The sequence below is a fragment of the Salmo salar genome, chromosome 10 (genome assembly GCF_965601325.2).
Source record: "Salmo salar chromosome 10, fSalSal1, whole genome shotgun sequence".
NCBI lineage: Eukaryota > Metazoa > Chordata > Actinopteri > Salmoniformes > Salmonidae > Salmo > Salmo salar.
Window position 1 is genome coordinate 111,536,891 of NC_138300.1, and position 21,263 is coordinate 111,558,153.

The window sequence follows — 21,263 nt, forward strand, 5'->3', positions numbered from 1 at the left end:
GAGAGAGCGGGACCTGAGTGGCAACGCACTGCAGGATTCATTAAAAGAAGTACTCTCTGTCAGACTGGGGAGTCCACACCGTAAACTAGAGAAACTGAGGTCAGTGTTTTTGCTCGCACTTTTGTGTGTACGGTAATGGCATAAACCATGTATTTACTCTTATAATACTTACATATTAAAACAAGGTCAAAATGACAAATAAATTGAAATGGTTTGAATATGTGTTATTCAAGTTAAATCAAAATATGCAAACAAACTCTTTGAAGTGCTAGCCTCAGCTCGAACTCCTCCCACCTGAGAGAGCTAGACCTGCCTTTCAGTGAGTTGCTTTGTGTTTTGACTGAAAAGTCCACACTGTAAACTGAATACATTTAGGTCAGTATGAGTTTTTGTTCGTAATCTAATGTTATAACCTGAATTATCTCTATTACCTAATCTATCTTGATATATTTATTTATATTATTTAGGCTATATCAGAGTAATCTGACTGAAAACTCTTGTGAGGTATTGGCCTCAGATCTCTGTTTAAACTCCTCCTGCCTGAGAGAGCTGAACATGAGTAACAATGACCTGCAAGATTCTGGAGTGAAACCGCTCTCTGCTGGACTGAAGAATCCACACTGTACACTGGAGAACCTACGGTCAGTATTTACACACATACTCATGCTGTAAGTGATTGAAGCAAGTTTTTGCCAAATAATCCCATCCCATGACCTTTCTGCCCATTTTGTCATTATGTAGAATCACAGAGGAAGGCTGTACTTATCTGGCTTCAGCTCTTATGTCAGACTCATCCCAACTGAAAGAGCTGGACCTGAGCAACAACCACCCAGGAGACTCAGGAGTGAAGCTGCTGTCTGCTAGACTGGAGGATCCACACTGTAAACTGGAAAAACTCAAGTAGGTGTAGTTGATGAGGAAATAAATGCAGTACATATTATGACATGGAGGGCCATCATTCAGCAGTCCCTTTCACATATCTGCCTCACACTGCCAGTCAGGCTCATCTAGTCACTGTCTGTCTCTCCGCCTTTCCTTGGACCACAACGAAGAGTGCTGGGTGAAGTTAAGCCTGCTGAGGAAGTGTCATGTCAAAAGCCAGTGTGTTGTGTTCTAGCTGATTACCTATTAGGTTTTTCTGGTGTTCATCTACTTACATGTTAGTCATTTAGCAGACACTCTTATCCAGAGCGACTTACAGGAGCAATTAAGGTTAAGTGACTTGCTCAAGGGCACATCGGCAAATGTTTCACCTAGTTGGCTCAGGGATTCAAATCAGCAACCTGTCAGTTACTGGCCCAACACTCTTAACCGCTAGACTACTTGCCGACTTCCTGTCTGCAGATACCTGTAAGCTTACAGTACATTGGACCCAAACACAGCACACAGGAAACTATTTCTGTCTGAACAGAACAGATCTGTGAAGGGGGTTAGTGAGCAGCCATATCCGGAGGATCCAGAGTGATTTTTGGACTGCCCAATCGTGCTATGTAAAGAGGGTCTGACAGGGCGCTGTTAATGGGAGGCAGAGTGGAGTGGCTTTGAGTTTAAAATCGGGATGACATACAAAGGATCAGGAAGAGTTGAGACGATGGGGGCATTGGACTAGGACAAAATAACAAGTCATGGTGTATAATTCCTCATAGCACAATGTAATTATGATAACTTAAATATATCATTCCCCTTCAGAAATTTCTGTGCAGCTTTTGTAAAATGCAGACTAGGAGTATCAGGACTCATCGGCTGGCACTCTGTCCTTCTACATGGTTGACAGAGGCACATTGACCCACCTGTATACATTCCACTCCACATTCTGAGCCCCTCTACCCAGCATTTCAGATCAGTGTAAACTCAGAATTAATGCTTAGTGATCTTGACTGTGGTACCCAAACTTTTCTTCAAGAATACCCTGTGAGGAAAAGTAATGGGGCTGTGGATTTAATGTTGTACCTGTCAAATTTTACTTTTTGTACTGTTTTTGTGTTTTACATACCCCTCCCCTACCTTTGTTAACTTCTCTAGGGTAGGGGGCAGTATTTTGACATCCGGATAAAATGCGTGCCCGTAGTTGATCAATATTGTCTCTGCACTGTCCACATTTGGATGCGAACAAAGTAATGTTTTTCTAGAGATCAAATAGGGAGCGCCCACTAAAGGTTTTGACCCTCCACATCTCTCAAGACAGCTGGAGCACTGGGCTAGCCACTCTTAAATAAGAAACACCTTCCCAATAACAAGATGGCAACCAGCACAGGTGTAACACAGACTGACTAACGAGATGACACCAATCGGTGTGCCCTACGTGATAACGAGCTATACGTGCTAAAGTCCAACCTCAAAACATACATATAACTAATTTCAGGACACTAGGCATATGTCGCGGGTCACTACCTCACAGGAGAGCCATTTGAATCTAAATGCGTTTTTGGCCATAAATCCCTCCTGGAACATGTGAACTTTCATGTGCCTTAATAACAAACTTGCATGCCATCTGTAAATACAAATAAAATTGGTAAATTACGAGCCTAGTTGTTTTAGCCACAGAAAAAGACAGGAACCTTCCCGCTAGCCATGATTGGCTGAGATAATGGGTGGGCTGGACATGCCGAGAGATGAGTTCTGATTGGGCTGCCATGTAGCCCGCTTCTGACTATAACATGAGCTGGTCTATATGTGTAGGTAATCCTTTCTAATGCAGCTTTTTTGAAAGACATCACGTTGTAGAACTGCAAAGGTGTTGCTCTCCACTTTCTGGAGGACCAAGTTTTGAAATCAGTGGAATGCATGGTGGAATTAGAGTATGATAGCTAAGGAGATGGAGAAAATTCTGCCATTGATTGCAAATATGCAGAGGGAGTCTAAAAGAGAACACACAGAAGGCTGTTGAATAAAACACCAGTCTCCGGATTACATCTTCAAACTAAGTCAACCATGGCATCTGTGACAAAGAGGGAGAAACGTCCATCCATGCATATGGGTAAGATAGTTTAGCTAGCTATATTTTTAGATATTACACATTTCAAATTTTGTCAGAAAGTTGTTTTCGTTTCAAGTTAAAGTTTACTGTTAGCTAGCTAGCTAACATTAGCTGGCTGACTCACTAGCTAACATTACATGTATGATCTTTGTAGTAATATTATTTGTATCTCAGACACATTTGCATTGCTAGTTATAGTCTAATGTTAGCTAGCTAGCTAACATTGATTCTGGTTGGTTAGCCACCTGCAGATTCATGCAGGGTAGTAACTTTATGAGTTGGGATTATGGTTCATTGTGTAGCTAGCTAGCTAGCTATATGTCTAAACAAAAGACTCCACTATGCAAGTACCCATTTCAATACAATGTTCATGATGTTACTGCGACAACTGTCGATAGACGTAGCTGGTAAATTCACTCTGGCTATCTATCTACTCCGATTTCAGAGCACTCGTCTGACTGTGCCAGAGCACAGAATAACTGACAAATTTACGAATTTACAAATTTACGATTGAATATTGCCGGTGTCAGTAAACACTGGCAAAAAAGCGTAATTAAATTGTTGCCAACAGCACAGTTGCAGTCTAATATGATCAGAGTGAGCTGTTCCCTCATTTGTGTCTGGAAGTAGCTAGCCAACATTAGCCAGTTAGCTTGGGTGCTTGACTGCTGTTGTTAGGTCAGAACACTCGGATCAACCCTACTCCTCGGCCAGAGCATCCAGTGTGCGTTCTGAATTCTCCGAGAGCAAAACGCTCTGAATTTACGAACTGACACTGACACCACTCTGAGTTTACGAACGCCCAGAGCACACTCTGGCACTCCAGATTGAATTTACGAACACACCCAAAGTATAAACCAGCCTTTAGTCTTGAAATCTTTGGTTGTTTAGTACATGCAGTTAGCCTAGTGGTTAGAGCGTTGGTGTAATAGCCAAAAGGTTGCAAGATCGATTCCCCGAGCTGACAAGGTAAAAATCTGTTAACCCACTGTTCCTAGGCCGTCATTGAAAATAAGAATTTGTTCTTAACTGACTTGCCTAGACAAATAAAATGTAAAAAAAACATGGCCTTAAATGTGAATCCTTAAAGAGCTGCATGGGGCTAAAGCTTAAGAGGGTGTGAACGATGCTGAATGGGTGTAGACAAAGCTCTCAAGTAGGTGTACCAAAACATTCAAGGGCCATTTTCTCAAAAGTGAAGTTACAAGTTTATCAACTTTTAAAGCAGAATGACTTTCCCATTGTTCCTCAACTGTAGTGTATGATATACAGTTTTCTAGCTCTGAGTCTCTACTTTTATCCAATGTAAAAAACACAATTTCTAATTTTGCTACACAAGACCGAATCGAGCCGGTCGGTCACAAATGGAAAACCACAGCCTGTAATACTCATCATTATATAGTTTAGGCTTGTTGTGTTATTCAGCTAGCAATAATAGTGCTTGCTAACACACTGTAAAGTGGCTGGAAGTGATTGAGCAGTTGTAAGGTGGCAGGTCTAATTTACCTACCAATGATCAATACTGTCTCTGCATTGTCCACATTCGGATGCGAACTGATAGCCTATCCCCACTGGCAATTCCTGGTTGATGAAACTCTATAACTTCACGGTTGTGAAACAGTGGCGGTTCTAGAACATTTCAATTGGGGGGGCCAAGCTGGGGCCAGTTGTACTGTTAGAGGGGCCAGTTACATTAGACGTTATTCTTGTCATATCATTTTCTTCACTGCATTGCAGGCATTATCAGGCAAAAGACCATGTTCATAATCATCATCGTTGCAACTGTCTAATAACGGATGTAAAAAAGAACGATAGCAAAAATTAGTTAAGTAAAAATTATTTCATACTCCACATTTAGGGGAGCCACAAGGGGGTCCAAAATTGTTGTCACAGGGGCACTGCCCCCCCCCCCCCCCCCCAGAACCGCTATTGTTGTGAAAGCATGTGTTGGTGGAGCCACTCGTATTTCCATCTAAATTGATAAGACCATCTTGTCCTCAAAAGTCTGGTGATTGTATGTACTGTTGTATTTGCTGATTTGAATATGAAAGCACATTTATATTGACCTGTGGAGATTCTTACTTCAATAACTATGTAGTATCTCGTTATACCCTGCCTCTATATTGTAACTATTAACGACTTCAATTACCTACTTATTTAGTCTAGGATAGAAAACCTTGAATTAATTATTTGTGGCATGGAGTTAATTTACAAGCGATTGGGTTATTGAAGTTTCTGAGCTCGACAACCATTCAGAATGAGAATATAGTAAATTGACTTTTGATTAAGACTATTAGTGATATAGGATTAATGGTATAATGGATATAATGGTATAATGGTTCCAATAATTAATCAGTACATTATCTTGTAATTATTCTGTACTTATTTACAGAGGTGAAAGTAGATTTAATTTCTTACCGGTAAGGGACAACCAAGTGTGTGCACGCATCATTTTTTACACCACAAAAATGACAGGGTAGCCTACTCTGCTGACACTGACAAACAAGTCAATCAAAATGATGTTGTCTGATCCATATCATTTGCCTACAAAAAGGGGAGTCACAAATACAATATGATGTCCATCTAACCTGGGGGAGGAAATGATTCTCCAAAAACAAACAAAAGTGGCACTGACCCAATGACAAAGATAGTGAATATGCACACTCACCGGGGATATAGCCGATGTTCTCCGCTGGTGCCAATAAGATTGGCTAATGTTTGCTCAATTAAGTTAATCATTTTGATAACTAAAAGACAGATTGGAGTCTTTTCATTGTCATCTCTTTACAACAATAGCCATTTGCTTTCCAAACAGTTTTTTTGTGATTATGTTTTTAAATATGCCACAAAAAATGTATTTAATTGGTTTATAGAAGCATATACCCACATGCCATCTCCTCATTGGTTATACCCATGTGGGTGATTGAAAGATGAACTGCGGCCGGTCGGTTGTGGTAATACACCTTATTATGAAAGTTAGATGACAATCGCCATATAAAGTCCAAAGAAGAAAAAGCCTGGAAGGAGGAGGGATGACTAAAAACGATTCGATTTACCATTTTATGTGTGGATTAATTGTCAGAGTAGAGGAACTTGTGCATTTTAGGTAAAATACCTAAACATTTATATCCCAGGAAAAATTAGCTAGCAACAGCAAGCTAAATAAATAGTAGTCTGGGTAGCCATTTGATTAGATTAGAAGCTGTTTAGAAGCCTCTTGGACCTAGACTTGGCCCTCCGGTACCGCCTGCTGTGTGGTAGCAGAGAGGACCATGTTTAGGGCCTTCCTCTGACACCGCCTGGTATAGAGGTCCTGGATGGCCCTTTGTAGTGCCTTCCGATCGGAGGCCGAGCAGGTGCCATACCAGGCAGTGATGCAACCAGTCAGGATGCTCTCAATGGTGCAGCTGTAGAACCTTTTGAACATCTGAGGACCCATGCCAAATATTTTCAGTTTCCTGGGAGGGAATAGGTTTTTTTCGTGCCCTCTTCACGACTGTCTTGGTGTGCTTGGACCATGTTAGTTTGTTGGTGATGCGGACACCAAGGAACTTGAAGGTCTCAACCTGCTCCACTACAGCCCTGTCGATGAGAATGATGGTGTGCTTGGTCCTCCTTTTCCTGTAGTCCACAATCATCTCCTTAGTCTTGATCAAGTTGAGGGAGAGGTTGTTGTCCTGGCACCACATGGCCAGGTCTCTGACCTCCTTCTTATAGGTTGTCTCATTGTTGTTGGTCATCAGGCCTACCACTGTTGCGTCATCAGCGAACTTAATGATGATGTTGGAGTCGTGCCTGGCCGTGCAGTCATGAGTGAACAGGGAGTACAGGAGGGGACTGAGCATACACCCCTGAGGGGCCCCGTGTTATGGATCAGCGTGGCGGATGTGTTGTTACCTACCCTCACCACCTGGGGGCGGTCCGTCAGGAAGTCCAGGATCCAGTTGCAGAGGAAGGTGTTTAGTCCCAAGGTCCGTAGCTTAGTGATGAGCTTTGACGGCACTATGGTGTTGAACGCTGAGCTGTAGTCAATGTATAGCACTCTCTCACATAGGTGTTCCTTTTGTCCAGGTGTGAAAGGGCAGTGTGGTGTGCAATAGATTGCATCATCTAGGGATCTGTTGGGGCAATATGCAAATTGGAGTGGGCCTAGGGTTTCTGGGATAATGGTGTTGATGTGAGCATGACCAGCCTTTCAAAGCACTTCATGGCTACAGACGTGAGTACTACGGGTTGGTAGTCATTTAGGCAGGTTACCTTAGTGTTCTTGGGCACAGTGACTATGGTGGTCTGCTTGAAACATGTTGGTATTACAGACTCAGACAGGGAAAGGTTGAAAATGTCAGTGAGACACTTGCCAGTTGGTCAGCGCATGCTCGGAGCACATGTCCTGGTAATCCGTCTGGCCCAGCGACCTTGTGAATGTTTACCTGTTTAATGGTCATACTCACATTCGCTGCGGAGAGCGTGATTACACAGTCGTCCGGAACAGCTGGTGCTCTCATGCATGATTAAGTGTTCCTTGCCTCGAGCGAGCATAGAAGTAATTTAGCTTGTCTGGTAGGCTCGTGTCTATGGGAGGATCTTGGCTGTCCTTCCCCTTGTAGTCTGTAATAGTTTGCAAGCCCTGCCACAGCCGACGAGCATCGGAGCCAGTGTAGTATGATCCGATCTTAGACCTGTATTGATGCTTTGCCTGTTTGATGGTTTGTCGAAGGGCAGAGCAGGATTTCTTATAAGCTTCCGGGGTAGAGTCCCGCTCCTTGAAAGTGGTAGCTCTTCCCTTTAGCTCAGTGCGGATTTTTCCAGTAATCCATGGCTTCTGGTTGGGGTATGTACGTACAGTCACTGTTTGGACGATGTCATCGATGCACTTATTAATGAAGCCAGTGACTGTCATTGGAAGAATCCCGGAACATATTCCAGTCTGTGCTTGCTAAACATTCCTGTAGCCTAGCATCTGCTTCATCTGACCACATTTTTATTGACCGAGTCACTGGTGCTTTCTGCTTGTAAGCAGGAATAAGGAGGATAGAATTATGGTCAGATTTTCCAAAATGTACCGTCTGTGTTTGTGGAGTTAAGGTGGTCTAAAGTTTTTTTCCTTCTGGTTGCACATTCAACATGCTGATGGAAATGAGGTAAAACTGATTTAAGTTTCCTTGCATTAAAGTCCCAAGCTACTAGGAGAGCCGCCTCTGGATGAGCGTTTTCCTGATTGTTTATGGTGATATACAGCTCATTGAGTGCGTTCTTAGTGCCAGCATCGGTCTGTGGTGGTATGTAGGCAGCTACGAAAAATACAGATGAAAAATCTCTAGATAGATAGTGTAGTCTACGGCTTATCATGAGATACTCAACCTCAGGTGAGCAAAACCTCGAGACTTCCTTAGATATCGTGCACCAGCTGTTGTTTAAAAATATACATAGACCGCCACACCTTGTCTTACCAGAGGCTGCTGTTCTACCCTGCCAATGCAGTGTATAACCTTCCAGCTGTATGTTATTCATGCCGTCTTTCAGCCACGACTCGGTGAAACATAAGAAATTGCAGTTTTTAACCTCTATGGGCTAGGTGGGACGCTAGGTGGGACGCGCGCCACTGGCAGCCTGTGGCGCGATTTTCAAAACGTTAAAAATCCTATTACTTCAATTTCTCAAACATATGACTATTTTACAGCTATTTAAAGACAAGACTCTCGTTAATCTAACCACACTGTCCGATTTCAAAAAGGCTTTACAACGAAAGCAAAACATTAGATTATGTCAGCAGAGTACCAAGCCAGAAATAATCAGACACCCATTTTTCAAGCCAGCATATAATGTCACCAAAACCCAGAAGACAGCTAAATGCAGCACTCACCTTTGATGATCTTCATCAGATGACAACCCTAGGACATTATGTTATACAATACATGCATGTTTTGTTCAATCAAGTTCATATTTATATCAAAAACCAGCTTTTTACATTAGCATGTGACGTTCAGAACTAGCATACCCCCCGCAAACTTCCGGGGAATTCGCTAACATTTTACTAAATTACTCACGATAAACGTTCACAAAAAGCATAACAATTATTTTAAGAATTATAGATACAGACCTCCTCTATGCACTCGATATGTCCGATTTTAAAATAGCTTTTTGGTGAAAGCACATTTTGCAATATTCTAAGTACATAGCCCAGGCATCACGGGCTCGCTATTTAGACACCCGGCAAGTTTAGCACTCACCATAATCATATTTACTATTATAAAAGTTTGATTACCTTTTGTTGTCTTCGTCAGAATGCACACCCAGGACTGCTACTTCAATAACAAATGTTGGTTTGGTCCAAAATAATCCATCGTTATATCCGAATAGCGGCGTTTTGTTCGTGCGTTCCAGACACTATCCGAAATAGTAAAGAAGTGTCGCGCGCATGGCGCAATTCGTGACAATAAAATTCTAAATATTCCATTACCGTACTTCGAAGCATGTCAACCGCTGTTTAAAATCAATTTTTACGACATTTTTCTCGTAGAAAAGCGATAATATTCCGACAGGGAATCTCCTTTTCGGCAAACAGAGGAAAAAATCCCAAAGGCGGGGGCGGTCGGGTCACGCGCCTAAGCCCAGTGTCCCTTGATCGGCCACTTGAGAAAGGCGATAATGTGTTTCAGCCTGGGGCTGGAATGACGACATTCTGTTTTTTCCCGGGCTCTGAGCGCCTATGGACGACGTGGGAAGTGTCACGTTAGAGCAGAGATCCTTAGTAAATGATAGAGATGGAAAAGAAGTTCAAGAAATGGTCAGACAGGCCACTTCCTGTAAAGGAATCTCTCAGGTTTTGACCTGCCATTTGAGTTCTGTTATACTCACAGACACCATTCAAACAGTTTTAGAAAATTTAGGGTGTTTTCTATCCATATGTAATAAGTATATGCATATTCTAGTTACTGGGTAGGAGTGGTAACCAGATTAAATCGGGTATGTTTTTTATCCAGCCGTGTCAATACTGCCCCCTAGCCCTAACAGGTTTTAATATCCCATTGGTAGGATATACGTGCTTTTAGCTCGTCCAATTTTATTTCAGAGATTGTACGATGGCCTGTAGTACGGATGGCAAGGGCAGATAAGCCACTCATCGGCGGATCCTCACAAGGCACCCCAATCTATTTCCGCGATATCTTTTCTGTCTCTGTCTCCTACGAATGACGGGAATGAGGACCAGTTCGGGTGTCTGGAGTAAATCCCTCTTATACGGCTCATTATAGAGAAATTCTTCATCTAGATCAAGGCTGAGTAATCGCTGTTCTGATTTCCAGAAGCTCTTTTAGGCAATAATAGATGGTAGCAGCAACATTATGTACAAAATAAGTTACAAAAAATGTGAAAAACAAACAAAATAGCAACGTTGGTTAAGAGCCTATGAAACGGCAGCCATCCTCTCCGCCACCATACTAGCTAGGTCCTCTAAGGTCATCTACAAGTGCGCCTAAAAATAAACTGGAGAAAGGATTCAAGTTGTGTGTGTCTTCCTACCTGAGCAACTATGAAGGTATGCACAGTAGCTAGAGCTATTTAGCTATGTGTTGTAGTTGTTATAGCTATTGTTAGCTAACCTGCTGGTTAAAAGGACAGTTTAGGATTTTGTCAATGAAGCCCTTTATCTACTTCCCCAGTCAGATGAACTTGTGGATACCATTTTTATGTCTCTGTGTCCAGTATGAATGAAGTTAAGGGTAGCTTTGCAAGCCAATGCTAACAAGTGTTAGCGAAATGACTGATAGCATGCTAGCAGTTAACATAGATTTCCAGTAATTTCACTAACACTATTTAACAACTGTGCTAATGTTAGCAACTTCCTTCAAACTGCATCCATGTAGTCTGCCACATTAACTACTGATCTACATAACATCGATGTATTCTTTGTCTTTGAAAGAAGACAGTTGTGTGAGGAAGTGAATGAGGATGCCATTGAAATGTTGTAAAGGATAACAGCTGAGAAGAGAGTGTTATTTCAGAATATGAGGTGCTATTGTATATATTCATAAAGATACATATGGTGCATAGGAAGTAACGACAGGAGAACTGTTGAAGATGCACCATGGAGTAATAAGTGAAATTACTGAGTTAAGATTGAAATTTGGTTAATAAGTACTGAGTGAATGTGTAAAAGTGCGTGTGATATTCTATATATATGCTGTAAGACTATAGAATCAATAGGGACCATATTATTTATGACTACATGAACTACTGACTATAGACACCGAGAGTTTATAGATACTGTAGAGACTATGGCGACTGTAGAGACTATAGAGGAACCGTGGCAGTGATACATATGACAGAAGAAAGCTAGAGCTAGTGTTCTAGAGAAGACTAGAGCAAGGGCAAGTAACGGTACCACGGAAAGCCTTGCTGACAGCTGTCTGTAGGCATTTATAAGAGAAGTGTCTACGTGGTCTGTAGCCACTGATAATAGCACAAGGTGCTATTCTACATGTATAGTGAAGACATATGGTGCATAGGAAGTAACGACAGGAGAATCGTTGAAGATGCACATGGAAAAATAAGGGAGATTACTGAGTGTGTTTGGGAATAGTACTAAGTGAATGTGGATGTAAAAGTTGTGTGATTGTGAGATATGACATTTTAAACTGATTCAAATATGGATAATAAAATATTGAAAGTTGGATAATAAAAGATTGAAATGTGGATATTAAGCTGATTGAAATGTGGATAATAAGAGATTGAAATATGATAATAAACTGATTGAAATGTGGATAACAAGCTGATTGAAATGTAGATAATAAGAGGAATGAAATTTGGATAATAAGCTGATTGAAATTTGGATAATAAGAGAGTGAAATGTAGCTATTAACGTCTTACATCTAGACGTTCCGCTAGCGGAACACCTGCTCCAATATCCAGTGATAGGCGTGGCGCGAATTACAAATTCCTCAAAAATACAAAAACTTCAATTTTTCAAACATATGACTATTTTACAGCATTTTAAAGACAAGACTCTCCTTTATCTAACCACACTGTCCGATTTCAAAAAGGCTTTACAGCGAAAGCAAAACATTAGATTATGTCAGCAGAGTACCACGCCAGAAATAATCAGACACCCATTTTTCAAGCTAGCATATAATGTCACAAAAAACAAAACCACAGCTAAATGCAGCACTAACCTTTGATGATCTTCATCAGATGACACGCCTAGGACATTATGTTATACAATACATACATGTTTTGTTCAATCAAGTTCATATTTATATCAAAAAACAGCTTTTTACATTAGCATGTGGCGTTCAGAACTAGCATTCCCACTAAACACTTCCGGTGAATTTACTAAATTACTCATGATAAACGTTGACAAAATACATAACAATTATTTTAAGAATTATAGATACAGAACTCCTTTATGCAATCGCTATGTGTAACGGCCATCGTCAAAATGAGACCAAGGTGCAGCGGTGGATGTGTTCATCGTGAATGATTTTAATGGACCGAATGAACACTATACAAAAATAAACCAAAAAACGACCAGCAACAGTTCTGTCAGGTTAACAAAACTAAACAGGAAAATATTCACCCACAAAACCCAAAGGAAAAACAGGCTGCCTAAGTATGACTCCCAATCAGCAACAACGATGTACAGCTGTTCCTGATTGGGAGCCATACCCGGCCGAAACAAAGCAATCCCAAACATAGAAAAACAGACATAGAATGCCCACCAAAATCACACCCTGACCAAACCTAAATAGAGACATAAAAACGATCTCTCAGGTCAGGGTGTGACAGTACCCCCCCCCCCCCCCAAAGGTGCGGACTCCGGCCGCACAACCTGAACCTATAGGGGAGGGTCTGGGTGGGCATTTCTCCGTGGTGGAGGCTCTGGAGCGGGACACAGACCCCGCTCCACCACTGGTTCAGCCCACTTAGGTGGCGCCCCTGGCTGCGCCGGAGGACTGGCGGGCGACCCTGGCTGCGTCCGGCTGGCGGGGGCCTCTGGCTGCGCCCGGCTGGCGGGCGACTCTGGCAGCTCCGGACAGGCGGGCGACTCTGGCGGCTCCGGACAGGCGGGAGACTCTGGCGGCTCCGGACAGGCGGGAGACTCTGGCGGCTCCGGACAGGCGGGCGACTCTGGCGGCTCCGGACTGGCGGGCGACTCTGGCAGCTCCGGACAGGCGGGAGACTCTGGCGGCTCCGGACAGGCGGGAGACTCTGGCAGCTCCGGACAGGCGGGCGACTCTGGCGGCTTCGGACTGGCGGGCGACTCTGGCGGCTCCGGACTGGCAGGCGGCTCTGGCACAGGATTCACCAGGCTGGGGAGACATGCAAGAGGCCTGGCTCTGGGCGCAGGCACAGGACTCACCAGGCTGGGGAGACCCACTGGAGGCCTGGTCCGAGGAGGAGGCACAGGATAGACCAGGCTGGGGAGACCCACTGGAGGCCTGGTCCGAGGAGGAGGCACAGGATAGACCGGGCTGTGGGGGAGCACTGGAGTTCTGGTGCGTAGGCTTGACACCCCTACTCCAGGCTGAATGCCCACTCTAGCCCGGCACGGGTGATGTGGAAATGCGATACCCTAGGAAGGAGACGGCCTGCTGGAAGAACAGGCATTTCTCAGTCTTGACGTGCAGGTCATGCTCCGACAGTCGTCCAAGTACCTTGCTCACCAAGGACACATGCTCTGCGCGTGTAGCGGTGTATATCAGAATGTCATCGATATACACCACTACACCCTGCCATGCAGGTCCCTGAAAATCCCATCTACAAAGGATTGGAAGACTGATGTAGCATTCATCAACCCGTACAGCATGATGAGGTACTCATAATGCCCTGAGGTGGTACTAAACGCCGTCTTCCACTCGTCTCCCTCCCGGATATGCACCAGGTTGTACGCACTCCTGAGATTCAGTTTAGTGAAGAAGCGCGCCCCGTGCATTGACTCAATCGCTGTGGCAATAAGAGGTAGCTGGTAACTGTACCTCACCGTGATTTGATTGAGACCTCGATAGTCAATGCACGGGCGCAGACCTCCATCCTTCTTCTTCACAAAAAAGAAACTCGAGGAGACAGGTGAGGTCGAGGACCGAATGAACCCCTGACGCAGGGATTTGGAGACATGTCTCCATAGCCTCTGTCTCCGCTTGCGACAAGGGATACACATGACTCCTGGGAAGTGCAGCGTCTACCAGGAGATTTATCGCACAATCCCCCCGTTGATGGGGTGGTAATTGAGTCGCCTTCTTCTTACAGAAGGCGAGAGCCAAATCGGCATATTCTGGGGGGATGTGCACAGTGGAGACCTGGTCTGGACTTTCCACCATAGTAGCACCCACGGAAACCCCTACACATCTCCCCGAGCACTCTCGCGACCACCCTTTGAGAGCCCTCTGTTGCCAGGAAATGGTGGGGTTATGACGAGCCAACCAGGGAAGGCCTAATACCACGGGAAATGCAGGAGAGTCAATGAGGAAGAGACTGATTCTCTCCTCGTGACCCCCCTGCATCTCTTTGACCAGGGAGATGGTGGCTTCCCTTAGCCCGGACCCTAATGGTCGACTATCCTGAGCATGCACCGAAAAGGTCTAACCACAGGAATAATGGGGATCCCTAAACTAAGGGCAAACGCTCTGTCTATAAAATTTCCATCTGCACCTGAATCGATGAGCGCCTTATGCTGGGAATGCATGGAAAACTCAGGGAAACAAACAGGTACAAACAGGTTGACAACAGAGGACTCTGGATGAGAGTGGTGCAGACTCATCTGGGGTGACGCCAGAGTGCCCTGCCTGCTGCCTCGACTCCCAGAGGGACCAACCCGGCACCGACCGGCAGTGTGCCCTCTGCGGCCACAGATGGTGCACGTGAAAGCCCCTCCTCCAGCCTCCCTACGCGCAGCCCCTCCCAGCTCCATGGGCACCGGAGCGGGAGTGCTGGAAGATGGAACCAACAGAGCCCCCTCTGGACATCCACGGGTAGCCAGCAGGTTATCCAACCGGATGGACAGATCCACCAGTTGGTCAAAGGTGATGGTGGCATCCCTGCAGGCCAACTCTCGTCGGACGTCCTTGCGCAGGCTGCATCGGTAGTGGTCGATGAGGGCCCTGTCGTTCCATCTTGCTCCGGTGGCCAAGGTCCAGAATTCCATCGTGAATTCTTGTGCGCTCCTCGTCCCCTGCCTCAAATGGAAGAGCTGTTCCCCCGCCGCTCTCCCTTCGGGCGGCTGATCGAAGACGGCCCGGAAGCGGCGGGTGAACTCCTTGAAGTGGTCCAACGCTGCGTCATCTTCTCCCTACACGGCGTTTGCCCACTCCAGAGCTCTCCCTGAGAGGCATGAGACGAGGGCAGACACTCTGTCCCTTCCCGAAGGAGCTGGGTGAACGGTGGCCAGGTATAGGTCCAGTTGTAAAAGGAACCCCTGGCACTGTGCTGCCGTCCCATCATACTCCCTGGGAAGGGAGAGACGCATCCCACTGGGACTGGATCCAGACGGGACGGGTAGAGGTAACCCCGGTTGTGCTGGTCGAGGCACTGGAGAGACTTCCTGTCTCTCCCAGCGGTCCATGGTCTGGACCACGATATCCATCATGGCACCGAGATGATGTAGCATTGCCGCGTCTTCCTGGACGCGCTCCTCAACTCCTCTGACCGAGGTACCTGCTCCTGCTGACTCCATGGTAGGTGTGAAATTCTGTCAGGCGTGTGCGTACTGGTGGTGAAGTCAGGTGCAGGAGAGCAGAGAATTGTGAATAGGCGCACACTTTATTACGGCAGGAGAGATATACAGATGGACGCAGCTGCGTCAAAAACCTCATCCAGCCAACGAGGCAAAGTGTATAGCGTGTACAAATGTCACACAACATAAATGTATAGCAACACAAATAAGCTTCGTGAAAACACACGGAAAATAACAAAAGCTTAGCCTAATGCATACAACACGTAACACACAAATAATTTCACACAAAGACATGAGGGGGAACAGAGGAATAAATACAATTAGTGTGATTGGGAAATGCAAACCAGGTGTGAATGGAACGAGACAAAACCAATGGATAATTGAAGAATGGAGCAGCGATGGCTAGAAAGCCGGTGATGTCGACCGCCGCCCGAACAAGGAGAGGGGCCGACTTCGGCGGAAGTCGTGACATTGTTGCTCAGATGTTTGCCACTTATGTCATAAACGATGGCACAGAGATGTCCACCACCAGCCAGTGGAGAAAAGCCAAGTACAGAACAAACAACCACAGATGCTAACCTGTCACTATCCTGGCCGTAGCCATCCAGCCTTCTGAAGTCAGAAACAACTGAGTCACCCTGAGCAAAAAGAAAAAAAGAAACAGTATCAGTTGTCGATAATCAAGCTAACATTGAAGACAGATCTAAAACTCAGCTGATGCACTTTCTAGATTCTATACATGAGGGTGATGGAGAGAGAACCTACAGGCTGTGGAAATTCAAAATGCTGCATTTTAGACAAGCCAGGAGAACAAAATACAGCCTGGAGGGTTTGAAACTGCAGTTTGATCTAGCACTACAAAACCCCAGTGTGTCTCATGGAGTTCAGTGGAACTGCACAGTGAATACAGGTGGTGGATCAGGAAACAACATACCATTGGTCTTGAACTACGAACACCATGTGCACCTCACAAAAGACCTCATCCAACATGAAGTGGACAATGTCCAGTACTTTCAAATAAACCTGTTGCACAAATTGGACTATGAAGAACTAGTATGGATCAGCAACCACAAACTGACCTTACACCGTGAGAAGAACAAACCGTCTGCTCCTTTGGCTGGCAGACAGAGGTACAGTTAATTTCAGCTGGAGTGACAATTGATTTCAGCTGTTGCTGAGACCCAAGAAGGGAAATTGTTATCTTAAAATCCACAGTTCGAGAAGTAATGTAGGAAAGAGGAAAGATGATGTAGTACGGAAACCAGTGACAATGTAGACTCACAAAACATGTGTATTTACTTTCATAACATTACATTCTTTGTTGCATTTATTTGTGTAATATTATTAACTGAAAATATTCTATGTACCTTTTTGTACCATTTATTTGTGCAATTACATTCTTCCTGTTGTTGCTGTCTGAAATATTATATAGGAATAGATTTTATGGACTGTGATGTGCACACTGTGAAAGAGCACTAACACAACTGTTATAGCCTAGCCTTTTCCCAGTTTTGGGATTGCATTGCTTGAGGCATCACTACAGATCCGGGTTCGTTCCCAGACTGTGTCACAACCAGCCCGTGGCCGAGAGTCCCATAGGGCTGTGCACAATTTGCCCAGCGTAGTCCGGGTAAGGGGAGGGTTTGGCTGGGGGAGCTTTACTTGACACATCGTGCTCTAGCGACTCCTTGTGGCGAGCCGGGCACCTGCAGGCTGACTTCGGTCGTCAGTTGGGACTTCGGTCCCGAGCCCGTTGGGGAGTTGCAGTGATGAGACAAGATCGTAACTGGATATCACGAAATTGGGGAGAAAAAAGGGGGTCAAATACTAAACTAATTAATTTACAATCAAGTCATATTGTACAATCCACTGATCATTGATGTTTCCAAATCTGGATTATTCATTGAAGTCAAGTGAAGGAAATTATAGTGTGTGTATGGCAAACATTCTACCATTCCATACAGTTCAATGGTAAAAGGGCCTGTTTCCACAACAATAATACCCTAGACTACGTACCGTATGACTTTTGAAGTGTTAAGCAGATAAGACAATACCTACAGTATTAATCAACACAGCATATAAAAGTCCTAATGTATACACAGTCATGTTTGCAAAAGCTCCAAGTTGTCCCACACTAAATCATCATCATTATCATAATCATCATCACTCAAATGTTCACCATCCCCCAAAACACTCAGTGATGATAGTCTCATGTCAGTAATGGGCAGAGCAGAACATTTTTCCTCAATTCAGAAAAGTAAGGGACTTGTGCTCAGAATGTTGTCAATGATTTTGTCAGCCTCACCCTCATTGGCTGATGTGCAATAAACAGAGACACTCCCATGAACAACTGTGTGCACCATACAATAAAGGACTCAACAATACTGGTGCAATGACAACATTGTCATGTTGTAGGTAGGGTGTTAATTTAAAGGAGTGTCATTCTAAGAAAAGGTCAAACATTATTATTTTTTAATACTGGATGCAGAGACATAAACATGGTAACCATGAGTTCATCTGACTCCAGAGAAGTAGGTAAAGGGCATCATTGCCAAAATCCCAAAGTATCCCTTTAAGTCTTTCTTGGCTTTCACTTGTCTACTGATCTGAACCAAAATAGTCTGTCCCACCATGATGAACATTGCTCTAAAAGACCCCTTAAGACCCCATAATTGTATTATGTTTATTCAGATAATATTAAGTTAATATTTGTACCTTTCTGGTTACAAAAATTAGCTTTAATGTTTGCCACAGAGTGACTGAGGGTTGATTTTCCTGTCACTGAGAAAAGGAAACGTGTATGTTGAACAAAGGACACTGTGTATGCATGCCAGTCTCAAGGCTACGAAATACAGCTGTACAGGCAACTGGCAGAGGGGTGAAGGACGCAAAGAAATTCTACAAAGATAAACGAATGAAAACAAATCTTGTTAAAAAAGGCCACAAACAGAGCCCTTTGGCGACAACTTACACAAAATAGTGACTTCAAACTTTGAGGACATCCGCATCACTCTGTCCAACTAAATAATAGTGTCTGCACGCGTGTGAGAGTGAGAAAGAAAGAGAAAGAAAGTGAACACATTTACATTTTAAAATGAATTTATCTTTTGCCCCAGAGATTAACCAATGCCTTGGCATCACAGAGAGATGTACAGTAGATAGCATTTAGTGTAACTAACACACCATGTCATACTAATCTCTGCTTCCAGGCCAGAGAGAAAAGCAGAGACCTCCAGGCTGTAATAGAGGTGCTTCTGCTAAGGAGCTTTAATAACAGGCTTTTTATGCTAATAACGGTGTATGTAAGTAACCATGTTAGTTGGTTCTGTTGTTATGTCTGCTACTATGGTTCTCTCTACTACCGTGTCATTTAGTCTACATTTGAAACCCATTGTTGCCATATGAGAGACCATTTTGGGATGGTTAATAATGGACCTGTCAGACATTTTAAAGGTCATTAGAGAAATGCACATTTTGAAAAGCAGACTTTAGACCCATGACACTATTTGCAGTTGATATCAAAAGAAGGGACAGTATCACCATATTTTTGTTCACATGTGATAAGACCTAAACCAGAGGTTCCCGACAACTAATAAATAATACATCAAATACATATTCCATTTTTGAAGCATGTTTGTCAGTTTGGATTGATTTAAAATGTCAATTCATCTAACTCTCCTCACAACTTTGTCACAGTGTTTTAAACATGAGATGCCTTAGGTATGAAGAATGCTGTAACCCTGAGCTTAGCATTTCTAAAATAAGTATATAAGTAATCTATAATATATAGTACCATTTCAATGAAGTGCTTGTTGGCAGTAGCTATCTATCTGAATTGTCAAATGTTTTAGGTTAAAATGCAAAGTGTTGATTTACTCTGAAACCAGGCACAGATTGCTTTCAGTCTAAATGCCTCTATGACTCACAGAGCAGCCGAATGTTGTAATGATCCAAGCTCGGGTACTAATGGTTATTATTTAATATGGTCAGAGCTACTGGACACCCACAGACACATTCACAGCCAGCTTTAACATTTATGAGAGATGACAGGAGGACAAAATGAAACAATTAATTCCCATGATGGAAAAACAATCATGGCTTTCATTATACTTAGCTTGCCCTATCTGGCTAATGCTCAGTAGCAAGTCACCAGATTTATTTAAAAAGCTGGAAGACAGCTTGGTGACTGCTGTTGGAATGACTACTATAAAAAATCTGCCATCTGTATGTAAATACACCAGATATTCCTATTTGTTTAAGTAGTAAACCTGGAGAATAATAAGTTGCAGTTAAAGGTGGGGATGATGGGTGTATAAAGAAACATAAAATATGAAATAAATGAGACAAATTAATAGATCTTACTCAAGATCATTTCTTTGCCAAATGTTTACCTCATAAGTTCATGCAATCTGTGTTCTCAGGCTTAGCTACCTCATTCGCTACACTGTGACTGAGTCCCAAATGGCACCCTATTCCCTATACAGTGCATTACGTTTTACCAGGACCCATAGATGCCATTTGGACACTGTCTCTCTGTGCAGACACAACATTACCATAACGCTGAAACGGCATGAATAAAGTAGTAGAGTAATGATGCTAAAGTCAGAGATCATCTGTTTACTGTCCAACTAAACTAGCCAAACGTGCCATCCCAAAAACTGGGCCTGTATTGTTCGCTTCACTTCTCTCAGCCCAGGCGTAGAAAACAGAAATCATTTTGATTCGCTAAATACAAGCAAAAGGCGACAACCAGTTACTTTGAGTGGCAAATAGAAGACTCACTGTATTAAGCACTGGGATTTTCCCCTTCATCAGAAGCATCAGGCATCCCTATCATCCTAAACGGATGTCAAGAGCTTGGTGTGCCCGCCTGAATTTCACAGGCACCACAAGAGGCTGGGGAAACACTCAGCTCAATTTAAGTCTCATCCAAAGAGCTTACAACTGTAATTAAATCATTAAATTCTTGTCTACGCTTCACAGAGCGTAGCCAACTTGACTTCCCACCAACCTCATTTTCTATTTGAACAGCAAATAATGATTTTCTGTCAGTCTAATTACAAAGCTCAACATCTGATCAAACCCAGCATCCGGAGGGGAATTATCACATGGACCGGTATTAGACCTCATTACCAACTTGAGTGCAAAATTATTACATCTTGTAATTGGATGGTGAGATTTATCAACACAGTAGATCATCAGGCCAGGGCTGCTTCGTGTTCTTTTGTAATCACAGGCATGGTTGAAGTGGCTAATCATCCCAACTTGGTTGGAAAAGCAAACTAAGAATTTTGTTAAATTAACCTGTAACCTATAGCTCAGAATGTCAACGGTTATACGTTTTGTTTTTGCAGTAAGGGCTTAATACATTGGCTGGTTGCTCAAAGCTGTTTAAATGGTATGTCATACCTTTCACTTGGGTAATCTGTGGTGGAGAATAGAGAGCAGCCTGGAGCAGAGCCACATCTTCTGGGGTTTGTCCCAAATAGATTTAGATTTGAGATTTTATTAGGCTCCAATGGCAACAGCTAGTCCTACTGGGGTACAACATGTAACAAAAAATACATTACTGATAAAAGACTTTACAATTTACATACATTTAAACTCTATTCCCTATAT

General features: G+C 43.6%; 1 protein-coding gene across 1 annotated transcript in view; it reads left to right on the forward strand.

Annotated features, from left to right (window-relative positions):
- The first annotated feature begins 335 nt into the window (after window positions 1-335).
- Window positions 336-21,263, forward strand: part of LOC145858550 (uncharacterized) — a 29,617-nt gene continuing 8,689 nt past the window's right edge. Inside the window, exons 1-2 of the mRNA XM_082956601.1 lie at window positions 336-641; window positions 742-900. The gene's annotated coding sequence lies outside the window, so the exon portion shown is untranslated. The remainder of the gene's footprint in view (window positions 642-741; window positions 901-21,263) is intronic.